This window comes from Callithrix jacchus, chromosome 7, assembly GCF_049354715.1.
Source record: "Callithrix jacchus isolate 240 chromosome 7, calJac240_pri, whole genome shotgun sequence".
Taxonomy (NCBI): Eukaryota; Metazoa; Chordata; class Mammalia; order Primates; family Cebidae; genus Callithrix; species Callithrix jacchus.
Genome location: NC_133508.1, coordinates 116,841,140 through 116,854,104, shown reverse-complemented (window position 1 = coordinate 116,854,104; position 12,965 = coordinate 116,841,140). Strand labels below are relative to the sequence as shown.

The following is a 12,965-nucleotide window of genomic DNA, read 5'->3' as shown; positions in this document are numbered from 1 at the left end:
TTCTCACACTAACATCCTTGTATTATCTTTCTAGTGTCTAAGCATAATGTTCTTTGTTACCATTAAGCTTGATGAAAGCTATTCAGCATGTTTGTGAAAAATATCTCTTCTACTCTTTGGAAAATTTGATAGTTAGCTGAAGAAAAATCATTCAGATTTGTTTTCCATTTGCCAACAGTGAAACTATATATTAACAATAAAGTATCAACCCCCAATTTACATTTTTAAAAGGGTACTAAAAGTAGAATAATCAGAGTGCTTCCAATAATAAAAGCCTAAATAACACCCTCAAAAACAATTTTCAACCTTTGAGAGGCTTAAATCCACTTAATAACAGGTGACAAGCAGGAATAGATTCATCTGGAATTCTTTTAATCAAAAGTTGTTATGCTCCCTTTCTGGTCCAAATTCTAGCTTCAAGTAAACATAATTTTCACAGTTGCTAAAGTCAGAAAGTGTTAGCTTTCTTTTAAAAAGCAGAAAACATGGATAAAGGCAAGGGACTTTACTTTTAGTAAGTTGGCTTCCAATGCGTACACAGATAAAGTCAAATCAAATTTGATAAATATAAGCCTTGACAGACATTAGCTGCAGTGGGCTACTCTGTTCACTTTTGATTGGATAAAGTATTAAAGGAATGAATTACTAGAAAATAACAACAGCAACAGCATATTAAGGCAAGACATAAATCAATCAGGTAAAGAAAAGTAATAACAACAATAAATACTGCCACATAACAATTAAAACAGTCCCATGACTGTCCTTAAGGATGTATTTAAATGTTAAGCAGCTCCCATAAAACACAAATAGCAAAGAAGTAAAGGATTTTAAATAATCTATAAGTAACTGTATATTTCTGAAAAATATTTACCAGCTCATGAACTTCATAAATGGGTAAATTTGACATTTATTTAAAGAAGCAGAGACTATAAAAAACCTCTATTAAATGGTGCAGCAAAATGGATTTTTAAGTATCTTCCACAATTTTTTAACTTTCTAATGATTAGGTGCAATGCTAAATACAGGATTTAAACTTAAAAGATCTAATGAAAACAGCTCTTCAGAGGTTGAATGAAAACTGTGGATAACAGTATGAGTTATCTTTATTGTTTTTTTCTGTGTACTGAGTACACTTCCAATCACTTGATTATTGTAAGTAGTTCTCATAGCAATCCTATCAAATAGGTACCATTATTATCTATATTTTACACTAATAGAAACAAAACCCAGACTGCCTCCTCAAGTGGCTCCATGACCCCTGTATATCCAGAGTCACCTCATGCATAAGAGCTCTGGCTGACATCTGGCGGGTACCCTCATGGGATAAAGCTATCAGAGGAAGCACAGGCAGCAATCCCTCCAGTTCTCCACCCCCGCATGGGTGACTCCCAGGTAAGCAGGGTATGGAGTGGACCTCCAGTAGTCCTGCAGCAGATGGGCCTGTTAGAAGGAAAACTGAAAAACAGAAAGAAATAGTCTCAGCATCAACAAAAAGGATGCCCACTCAGAGACCCCTTCCGGAAGTCACCAACTTCAATGACCAAGGTAGATAAATCCACTAAGATGGGAAAAAACCAGTACAAAAAGTATGAAAACATCAAAAACCAGAATGCCTCTCCTCCTTCAAGGGATCAAAACTCCTCACAAGCAAGGGAACAAAACTAGATGGAGAATGAGTTTGAGGAATTGATAGAAAGAGGCTTCAGAAGGTAGGTAATCACAAATTTCTCTGAGCTAAAGGAATATGTTCCAACCCAATGCAAAGAAACTATGAATCATGAGAAAGAGTTAGACAAAATCCTAACTAGAATAACTCAGATTAGAGAAGAGCATAAATGACTTGATCAAGCTGAAAAACACAGTACAAGAACTTCCTGAAACATACACAAGTTTCAGTAGCTGATTTGATCAAGCAAAAGGAAGGATATCAGAGACTGAAGATCAGCTCAATGAAATAAAACAAGACAAGATTAGAGAAAAAAAAAAGTGAAAAAAAAATGAACAAAGCCTCCAAGAAATATCAGATTATGTGAAAATACCTAATCTCTGTTTGATAGGTGTACCTGAATGTGATGGGGAGAATGAATCCAAGCTGAAAAATGAGCTTCAGGATATCATTCAGAAGAACTTCCCCAACCCAGCAAGGCAGGACAACATTCAAGTACAGGAAATACAGAGAACACCACAAAGATACTCCTCAAGAAGAGCAACCCTAAGGCGCATAATCATCAGATTCACCAGGGTTGACATGAAGAAAAAAATCCTTCATGTTCTGGAGAGAGAAAGGTCAGTGTAAGAGTTATTGCCGAGGTAAACTGAGGAAACTTAGGCAGGTATAGAAAAGTGAAAAGCCAATTTATTCAGCTCCCAGGCAAGTTTCAGTGGCCCAAGTGGGGGCCAAAGAAGTCGCATCCAGCTGTTCAGGGCGTGGGGTTTTATGGGGAGTGCAGGCAATTGATTGGTTACTGGGGAAACAAAGAGAAGGCATTTCTATTGGCTGTTGAGGAGTAGGAAGTACATGGAGTTAAAGTAGGAAGTACATGAAACTAGCTGCCATTGGTAGGTGGGCGGGACTTTGGGTAAGTGGGCCTTGATTGACTACTGGGGAAACAAAGAGAAGGCATTTCTATTGGCTGTTGAGGAGCAGGAAGTACATGGAGTTAAAGTAGGAAGTATATGAAACTAGCTGCCATTGGTAGGCGGGACCTTGGGTAAGTGAGCCTGGATTGACTACTGGGGAAACAAAGAGAAGGCATTTCTAATGGTTGTTGAGGAGCAGGAAGTACATGGAGTTAAAGTAGGAAGTATATGAAACTAGATGCCGTTGGTAGGCAGGCAGGACCTTGGGTATGCCGGCCTGCCAGGGGCGTACGGGGCAGGCTGTTGCTGGGCAGGGAACGGTGGGGCTTCTTTAAAAAAAATTTCTCTGCAGGGTTTTTTAACAGTGGGCTGGATGTTGGATGCATAATTTAGTGCTGAGTGTGGGCTTGGACATGGTATGCAGAGGCTTGTGTGGGGAAGTTTTGTGGGGAAGCCAGATAATGAGCTCGGGTGATGACGTAGTTATCAGGTGCGGAGAGTGATAAATGTGTCTGTTCGACTCCCGGCAAGGCAACCGGCCTTACAGTCAGAAAGGTTGGGTTACCCACAAATGGAAACCCATCAGGCTCACAGCAGATTGGATCTCTCAGCAGAAACCCTTTAAGCCAGAAGAGAGAGGGGGCCAATATTCAATATCCTTAAACAAAAGAACTTTCAACCCAGAATTTCATATCCAGCCAAACTAAGCTTCATAAGTGAAGGAGAAAGAAAATCCTTTATGGGCAAGCAATTGCTGAGAGATTTCATCACCACCAGGCCTGCCTTATAAGAGCTCCCGAAGGAAGCACTAAACATGGAAAAGAACAACCAGTACCAGCCACTGCAAAAATGTACCAAATAGTAAAGACCATTGACACAGTGAAGAAACTGCATCAACTAACAGGCAAAATTACCAGCTAATATCAAAATGACAGGATCAAATTCACACATAACAATATTAGCCTTAGATGTAAATGTGCTATATGCCCTAATCAAAAGACACAGACTGGCAAATTGGATAAAAAGTCAAGACCTATCAGTGTTCTGTATTAAGGAGACCCATCTCACATGCAAAGACACACATAGTCTGAAAATAAACAGATGGAGAAAGATTTAACAAGCAATTGGAGAGCAAAAAAAGCAGGGGTTGCAATCCTACTCTCTGATAAAACAGCAGGGGTTGCAATCCTACTCTCTGATAAAACAGCAGGGGTTGCAATTCTACTCTCTGATAAAACAGACTTTAAACCAACAAAGAGCAAAAGAGAAAAAGAAGGGGATTACATAATGGTAAAGGGATCAATGCAACAAAAGCTAATTATCCTATATATATATGCACCCAATTCAGGAGCACCCAAATATGTAAAGCAATTCCTAATGACCTACAAAGAGACTTAGACTCCCACACAATAATAGTGGGAGACTTGAACACTCCACTGTCAATATTTGACAGATCAATGAGACAGAAAATGAACAGGATATCCAGGACTTGAACTCAGATCTAGACCAAGCACACTTAATAGACATCTACAGAACTCTACACCCCAAATACACATAATATATATTCTTCTCAGCACCACATCTCACTTACTCTAAATTTGGCCACCTAATTGGAAGTAAATCACTCCTCAGCAAATGCAAAAGAATGGAAATCATAACAACCAGTCTCTCCAACCACAGTGCAATCAAATTAGAACTCAGGACTAAGAAATTCATACAAAACCACATAACTACATGGAAACTGAACAACCTACTCCTGACGGACTACTGGATAAATAATGAAATAAAGGCAGAAATAAAGATATTCTTCAAAACCAATGAGAACAAAGACACAACATACCAGAATCTCTGGGACACATTTAAAGCAGTGTCTAGAGGGAAAATATAGCACTAAATGCCCACATGAGAAGAAAGGAAAGTGCTAAAATCAACACCCTATCATCAAAATTAAAAGAACTAGAGGAGCAACATTAAACAAATTCAAAATCTAGCAGAAAACAATAAATAACTAATATCAGAGCAGAACTGAAGGAGACAGAGACACACAAAAAAAAAAACTCTTCAAAAAAATCAATAAATCCAGAAGTTGGTTTTTGAAAAGATCAACAAAATAAATAGATCACTAGCAGACTAACAAAAAAGAAAAGATAGAAGAATTGAATAGATGCAATAACAAAATGATGAAGGGGATATCACCACTGATCCCATAGAAATACAAACTACCATCAGAGATTACTGCAAACACCTCTATGCACATAAACCAGTAAATCTAGAAGAAATGGATTCCTGGACACCTACACCCTCCCAAGACTAAACCAGGAAGAAGTTGAATCCCCTAATACCCTAATAACAAGGTCTAAAGTTGAAGCAGCAATTAATAGCCTACCAACCAAAAAAAGTACAGGGTTCACAGATAAATTTTACCAGATGTACAAAGAGGAGCTGGTACCATTCCTTCTGAAACTATTTCAAACAATACAAAAAGAGGGAATCCTCCCTAACTTATTTTATGAGGCCAACATCATCCTGATACCAAAACCTGGCAGAGAGACAACTAAAAAAGAAAATTTCAGGCCAATATCCATGATGAACATCAATGCAAAAATCTTCAATAAAATATTGGCAAACTGAATGCAACAGCACATCAAACAAATTTTCCATCAAAGTCAAGTTGGCTTCATCCTGGAATGCAAAGCTGGTTCAACATACACAAATCCATAAATGTAATCCATCACATATACAGAACCAAAGACAAAAGCACATGATTATCTCAATAGATGCAGAGAAGGCCTTTGACAAAATTCAACAGTGTTTATGCTAAAAACCCTCAATAAACTAGGTATCAGTGGACAGTATCTCAAAATAATAAAAGTTATCTACAACAAACCCACAGCTAATATAATACTAAATGGGCAAAAACAGAAAGCTTTCCCTTTGAAAACTGGCAATAGGCAAAGGTGCCCTCTCTCACCATTCCTATTCAACATAGTATTGGAACTTTTAGCCACAGCAATCAGGCAAGGAAATGAAATATTAAAGGATATTCAGTTAGGAAAAGAAGTCAAATTGTCTTTATTTGCAGATGACATGATTGTATATTTAGAAGACCCCATCATCTCAGCCCAAAATCTCCTTAAGATGATAAGCAATTCTCAGGATACAAAATCAATGGGCAAAAATCACAAGCATTCCTATAAACCAATAACACACAGCCAAATCATGAGCGAACTCCCATTCACACTGCTACAAAGATAATAAAATACCTAGGAATACAACTAACAAAGGATTTGAAAGACCTCCTCAAGGACAACTACAAATGACTGCACAAGGAAACAAGAGAGGACACAAACAGATGGAAAAATATTCCATGCTCATAGTTAGGAATAATTAATATCATGATAATGGCCATACTGCCCAAAGTAACTTATAGATTCAATGCTATCCTCATCAAGCTACAATTGTCCTTCTTCACAGAACTGGAAAAAAACACCTTAAAGTTCATATCAAACCAAAAAAGAGCCCACATAGCCAAGACAATCTAAGCAAAAAAAACAAAGCTGGAGGCATCACACTACCAGACTTCAAACTATATTATAAGGCTACAGTAATCAAAACAGCATGGTACTGGTAACAAAACAGAGATATAGACAAATGGAACAGAACAGAGGCCTTGGAAGTAATGCCACACACCTACAACCATCTGTTCTTTGACAAACCTGACAAAAACAAGCAATGGGGAAATTATTATTCCCTGTTTAATAAATGCTGTTGGGAAAACTGGCTCACCATGTGCAGAAAGCTGCAATTGGACCCATATCTTACACCTCATACAAAAATTAACTCCAGATTGATTAAAGATTTAAATGTAAGACCTAACACCATGAAAACTCTAGAAGAAAACCTAGGCGATACCAATCAGGATATAGGTGTGGGCAAGGACTTCATGACCAAAACACCAAAAGCAATAGCAACAAAAGCCAAAATAGACAAATGGGATCAAACTAAACTTAAGAGCTTCTGCACAGTGAAAGAAACAATCATTAGAGTGAACCAACATCCAACAGAATCGGAAAAAAATTTTGCAATCTACCCTGACAAAGGGCTAATATCCAGAATCTACAAAGAACTAAAACAAGTTTACCAGAAAAGAGCAACCTCATCAAAAAGTGGGTGAAGAATATGAACAGGCACTTTTCAAAAGAAGACATTTATATGGCCAACAAACAGAAAAAATGCTCACCATCAATGATCATTAGAGAAACACAAATCAAACACTGAGATACCATTTCCCCCTCAGTTAGCATGGTGATCATTAAAAAATCTGAAGACAACTGATGCTTGGAGAGAATGTGGAGAAATAGGAAAACTTTGACACTGTTGGTGGGAGTGTCAACCATTGTGGAAGACACTGTGGCAATTCCTCAAGGATCTAGAAGTAGAAATACCATCTGACCCAGCAATCCCATTACTGGGTATATACCCAAAGGATTTTAAGTCGTTCTGTTATAAAGACACATGCACATGTATGTTCATTGCAGCACTGTTTGCAGTAGTGAAGACTTGGAACCAACCCAAATGCCCATCAAGGATAGACTGGATAAAGAAATTGTGGCACATATACACCATAAAATACTATACAGCTATAAAAAAGGATGAGCTCCTATCCTTTGCAGGGACTTGGATGAATCTGGAAACCATCATTCTCAGCAAACTGGCACAAGAACAGAAAACCAAACATTTATTCTGAGATTACATCTACTTCATAACATACTTTTTGAAGAAATGTCCTCTCTTTCACACAATCCCAAAGATAACATGATAGATGATAATGTAAAGTATTGGCCTAGGAGACTTTCTCAGGATATGTATACAAGTACAGACCAGAACACGAGCCTGCTCAGAGGCCAGCGCAGAAGTTTGTACTATAGGGAATAACAGGCCCTTTCTCATCCTCTCTGTTTTAACCAAGAAACATCTGAATTTTCTCAAGGATATGTGAAAAACGTAGGTATTTCAGTTGATTGCCAGATGCAGTTACATTTTTAACTTTGAAGAGTTTCTATTATGTGTAAGTTTTCCTTCAGCCATATATGCATGTTAGTCATGGTTGAAAACTAACTTTCTTCATCTGATCAGTTAGCTGGCTCTAATAGGGTATACCACTGAGAGAGACAGAACAAGATGATGCTTCCAGTGGAAGGTGGCTAGTAAAAACCATGAGAACATGAGGTGCTGCCTTATGAACAATGGACTTCAGTAATGAAGAAAACTCAGAGCCCTGAAATTGTCTTCTTATTCCAAACAATCCTCTTACTTTAAGGTCACACTGAGGTAAGTTTGGGTGCCAAAAATAAAATGTGTTCTCATTAGCCAGAGTAAGAGAAATTTAAAGGGAAAAGGTAAAGTTTTCCTATGCACAGAGGACAGGCATGGCCCTTGCTGAAAAGGATTTCTACAAATTGAACTTGTGTGAGCTAAAAAGAATTTGAGAAATCATAGATTACTCCTTCTTTTTTATAACAAAATAGAATCGAGTCCCAGGAATATGAAGCTCCTTAGGTAGAGTCAACCCGTAAGAGGCATGACTGAGCCGAGACCCAGATTCTTGAAATGCTGTATTAAAGGTAGTCACAGCTGTTCAAGCAGATATCTACCCTTTCTGCAGTGAGCTCAGTGTTTTGCACCAGTAGGTAACATCTCACGTTGACTCTGCATCCATGTCTTTTTCTATAAAATACTGAAAGGATCACTATCTTTCCTACTTACTTCAATGGCTATTATGATGACAAAATTAAAGAATTATGAGATAGTGCTATAAATGATAACTAATTATGCATAATTGTAAAGTTGTGGATACTCATAATATCTTGTGGCATGACACAAAAGAATAAGAGAATGAGATATTATGAGTATCCATAACTTTCTCTGTGGAACTGTTCTGATTTTCTTCCATTGGTCAGGAAGGAAAATGTTGAATTATCTCTTCTTATAGAATTTTTTAAAAGCTTTATGGTTTGAAATCTTCTTTTAACAGAATATAAGGGTCATAATGTCTCTTTCTTGTAGGTTGCAGTATTTCACACCCATACATTTAGTGTCTATGACTAAATATCGCTTTTAGTAAGCCAAACCATTTTTCTGAAATTTTTGAAAAAGGAATAGAAGAAAAGGGAGGGAGGAAGAAAAAGAATGGGGAAGGAAGAAGAGAAAGGAGAGAAGGATGGAAAGAGGAAGAAAGTGGAGAAAGAAGGAAGGTAAGAAAGACTTTCCTCTGAGACATATCAGGCTTTCTAGTTTGGAGCTATATTCCTTTGTAGACTTAGATAGATCTTTTAGACTGCTCAATATGACACAGCACAAATAGAAAGTATATCTATTATTATCATCCATTTCTATACCTGGGAACTCAAGATAATGGAGCTATTTCTAGATGATCCAATTGTATCTAAGTTACACTTACAATCTTGCCTCCTTATTCGCAGTACTCCCATCCTCACCCCTACCTGTCCTTCAACCACCTAGTTCCCGAATCACTAGTACCTTGAGGAAATTTTCTTTCTTGGTCAGGTCAGTCCAAAAACATGTGCAGATGTTCAAAACATGATATATTTTATGAGTTTGACATTTTTACTGCGTTTCTTCCTTCAGAAGTTAATTCAGTTTTACTGTTGAAGAAAACTGTCATTTCACTGTACAAAAAAAAAAAAAAAAAAAAACACTTTGCTGTGAAAATGGCAACATTTCTCCCTAGGGCAAAACGTTGGCTTGTGAATCATCTCTGAAAGAAAATTGATATGTGACTTGAAGTCATCATTTTCATATGAGCAGTCTATTTGCCCTTCCATTTTTCCTTTCTTTTGGCAGAAGTGAATTTTATAAGTTCAAGGATGAAGCAATTTCTAGGATACATACTGGCTTTCTTGGAAAATAAATTACAAGTTACTTTTTTTAAAATTCTCAATATTGTAACAGAAGATAGAGCAACAAGATGAGAGACTGATACATCTGGAAATATTAAAACCTATCACCTTTCTAAGTAGTCATTTGAAAAGGTATAGTGTATAACAAATTATCTCCTTTTTTTGTCTTCTCATTATCACCCCCTCTCATGAAAGACATATTATCTTTAAATTGAATTATATTGAAAATAGGATTTGTTATGCCTATTATGGTGGGCTAAGTGATAGCCTCTTGTGGAGGATAAAGTAACTCCATCTTGGATGCTAATCCACCATGCTGGCTTTTTATTAACCCCTGTTCCAAAAATGCCTTCAAGATTTCTACTTTATCTACAGTTACTGTAAACCCCACTCTTATTTCAAAACAACCTTAACCATAAAACCTGTCCTTAAGCACATTCACCTAGCATTCTTGCTTTTCTCTGAGGGGCTGACTTCGCCTGACTCATTCTTTCCTTATGGTATATAAGCCCTGGGTCTGGAGGGTAATGACACAGGGATCTTGTCTTGTCACCATCTTGTCTTGTGACTGGCAGGGACATGGATTCTGTTCATAAGTCCCTATTAAATGTTTCTTTCTGGGAAACTGGATTTGTCAGACTGTTTTTTCAGCAACGCTTAGCTTCCTCAGTCTTTAGGGGTAGGCTTGCATAGGCCTGCTCACTACAGAACACCTGCAAAGCCAAAAGTTTAAGTCCTAATTCCTGGAAACTGTGAATATTATCTTATATGGCAAAAGATATAATTAACTCTCAATCACATGTATCCTTATGAGACAAAGAAAGGGAAGATAATCTGGGAGTAGAGATTGGAATGATGGGGCCACAAACCAAGGAATGCGTAGACTCAACCAAAAGCTGGAAGAGGCAAGAACAGATTATCTCCTTAAGTCTTTGAAGGTAGCCTGGCCCTGTCAACACCTGCATTTCAGGCTTTTGACCTCCAAAACTATGAGAAAATAATTTTCTGTTGTTTTAAGTCACCAAGTTTGTGGTAATTTGTTACCATAGTCCTAGGAAATAAATATACTTATTTGTTAGTTTATTTCTCACACTCCTATAAAGACATACCTGGGACTGTGTAATTTATGAAGAAAAGAAGTTTAATTGGCTCACAGTTCTGTGGACTGTACAGACTTCTACTTTTGAGTTAGGCTCAGAAAACTTATAATCATGGTGGAAGGTGAAGGGGAAGCAGGTACATATTCACACGGCTGCAGGACATAGTGTGTGTGTGAAGGTGGAGATCTTTTTTTCCAGATCCTATGGAAACTCTATCACAAAACAGCACTAGGAAGATGGTGCTAAACCATTAGAAACAACCCTCATGATCCAGTTACTTCCCACCAGGACCCATGTCCAGTGGTGTGGATCATGATTCAACATGAGCTTTGGGTGGGGGACACAGAGCCAAACCATATTAACCTATAAATGAAAATGTAGTAAACATAGCTCATTGAAGTGTTAACTAAAATTTTGGCATGGCATGCCAAAGACCACCTATTGTATTATTCAATTCTAAAAAACGACTGAATTTGCTGCTTTTCTGTTTTATGCTTCCTGTAATTTATATCATTACATGTGATTTGTTTGTTCCAATTGCTCCTTTGTGTTTGAAAGCTTGCCAAAATATTCCTGTTGGAGACTTTATTTCCCCCTTCATTACTGGAGTCCTACCTAAAAATTACAAATTCAACAAGAAGAACAATGGTGTAAAATCACTATTAGGTGGACAAAAGTGGTATGAATCAGAGAGCATGGTAGAATTCTGAAACATGACAAATTACAAAGAAAATTACTTGTGGCCCCATAATCCACGTAATTCCTCCTCTCCAGAATTGACTGGACAAATTAATATGTAAAAACTTGACACATATTACTTGACATAGGGACTTAATTGACACAGGAAATAGTCCATTCAAGGACCTGTTAAACTTTCTGAACTCAGGCACCATCTACATATTCTGGGAATCCCTGGACAATACTTTAAGACCTTTTGCTCTGCTCTATGCTATTTACCAAGAATTCTTTATTTCAAAAAACTGTATCACAGAGCAAATTAATAGATAAGGATGGGACAATGCCGTGACAAAAAACTTTTCAACCAGCTGAATGCTGCCTTGGGTGATAGAAAAAACGAGGCAGCCTTCATTTCATCGACCTTTGTGTTGAGGGTATCCATTCTGTGTGAACAAGACAATTAATTAGAACAGTTGAATATTAGCTGAAATTACTATTTCCTTCATAAGTAACACATGATTCTATATTCTTAAAGTTATTTTTACTCCAATTGTGGTCAGTGAAGAATTCCATTTTGCTGACAAAATACTTGGACATCTGCTTGTGCTAAACAGTTCAGAAGCAGTGTTTTTATAGACTCCAAACTTCATATCAAACATGTGAAGCAAATATTTCAGGCATAATTAAGTGTTCTTTGTGATGACTCCTTATTCAAATTTTCAAGGATTAAGAGAAACAAGATTTAAAGAACGAACAAAGAAAAACTAAACCAAAAGAGGGAAAATGTTGGTAGACAGGAAGAAGTTTGTTTATACTGACTCTAAATTTTATCTTCTGGAGAATGTGTGTATAATAATTTTTGTATATAATCCTATAACGTTTATGTAATTATTGCACTTACAAATCCTAAATACACTATTTAACTGATTTTCCAAAATGGTGAATAAATTTGGATTTTTCCGGAATCCATTTTCTAGAGATAATTTATTATAGATATTTTTTATTTTAAGTTTTTGTAGTGCCTTCTTGCTTATAAAAGACAAAAGTGCTAAGCCATTGGGGGCACTGACTTAAATACTTTAAAATCTAATATTAAATAAGATATTAGGTTTTAAGAAACACAGTATTTACATGATATTTAGAGCAAGACCATGCATAGCATATTTTTCCTGCAAGGTAGGTGATATAAAAGTTAACTCTGCATTTCTAAAAGTTTAAAAGAGAAGTGGGTGATATGGTACCCTATGTGGAAGGCTTCCAAAACAGAGGTCAGTGTCAAAAACTCTCAAAACCAGCTTGGGGATCTTAGTACAGAAAGTAAAATCTTGAAGCCACTGGTGAAACATTTGAAGAAATGAAAGGATTAGTCATTTAGAAGCCATAAAATCTCTAGCTGAAGAGAATCATAGAGGTCATTCTGGACAAATAGTTTCACTTCAGAGAGAAGGGAATTGAAGCTATGCTCAGTTTATACTTGCAACTCTTAGAACTGTGGATCCTATTCTATACACAAATGCACCTATTCAAGGGATAATTCATTCCTAAAACAAGCACTGAATACTTGTTATGTCTCAGACATTCTACAGAAACTGAGACATTAAAAGCTGATAAAACCTAATCCCTGTTTTCAAGGAACTTACCTTCTGTTAGAGGAAAAGAAACCTGAATAGAAATTACTATAATGACT

At 36.9% G+C, this 12,965-nt stretch overlaps 1 long non-coding RNA gene across 1 annotated transcript; it reads left to right on the top strand.

Annotated features, from left to right (window-relative positions):
* The first annotated feature begins 2,592 nt into the window (after positions 1-2,592).
* LOC128928194 (uncharacterized) lies at positions 2,593-8,818 on the top strand. The gene is made up of 2 exons (XR_008472998.2): positions 2,593-7,911; positions 8,737-8,818. It is a non-coding gene; the product is annotated as an uncharacterized LOC128928194 (long non-coding RNA).
* The last annotated feature ends 4,147 nt before the right edge of the window (positions 8,819-12,965 follow it).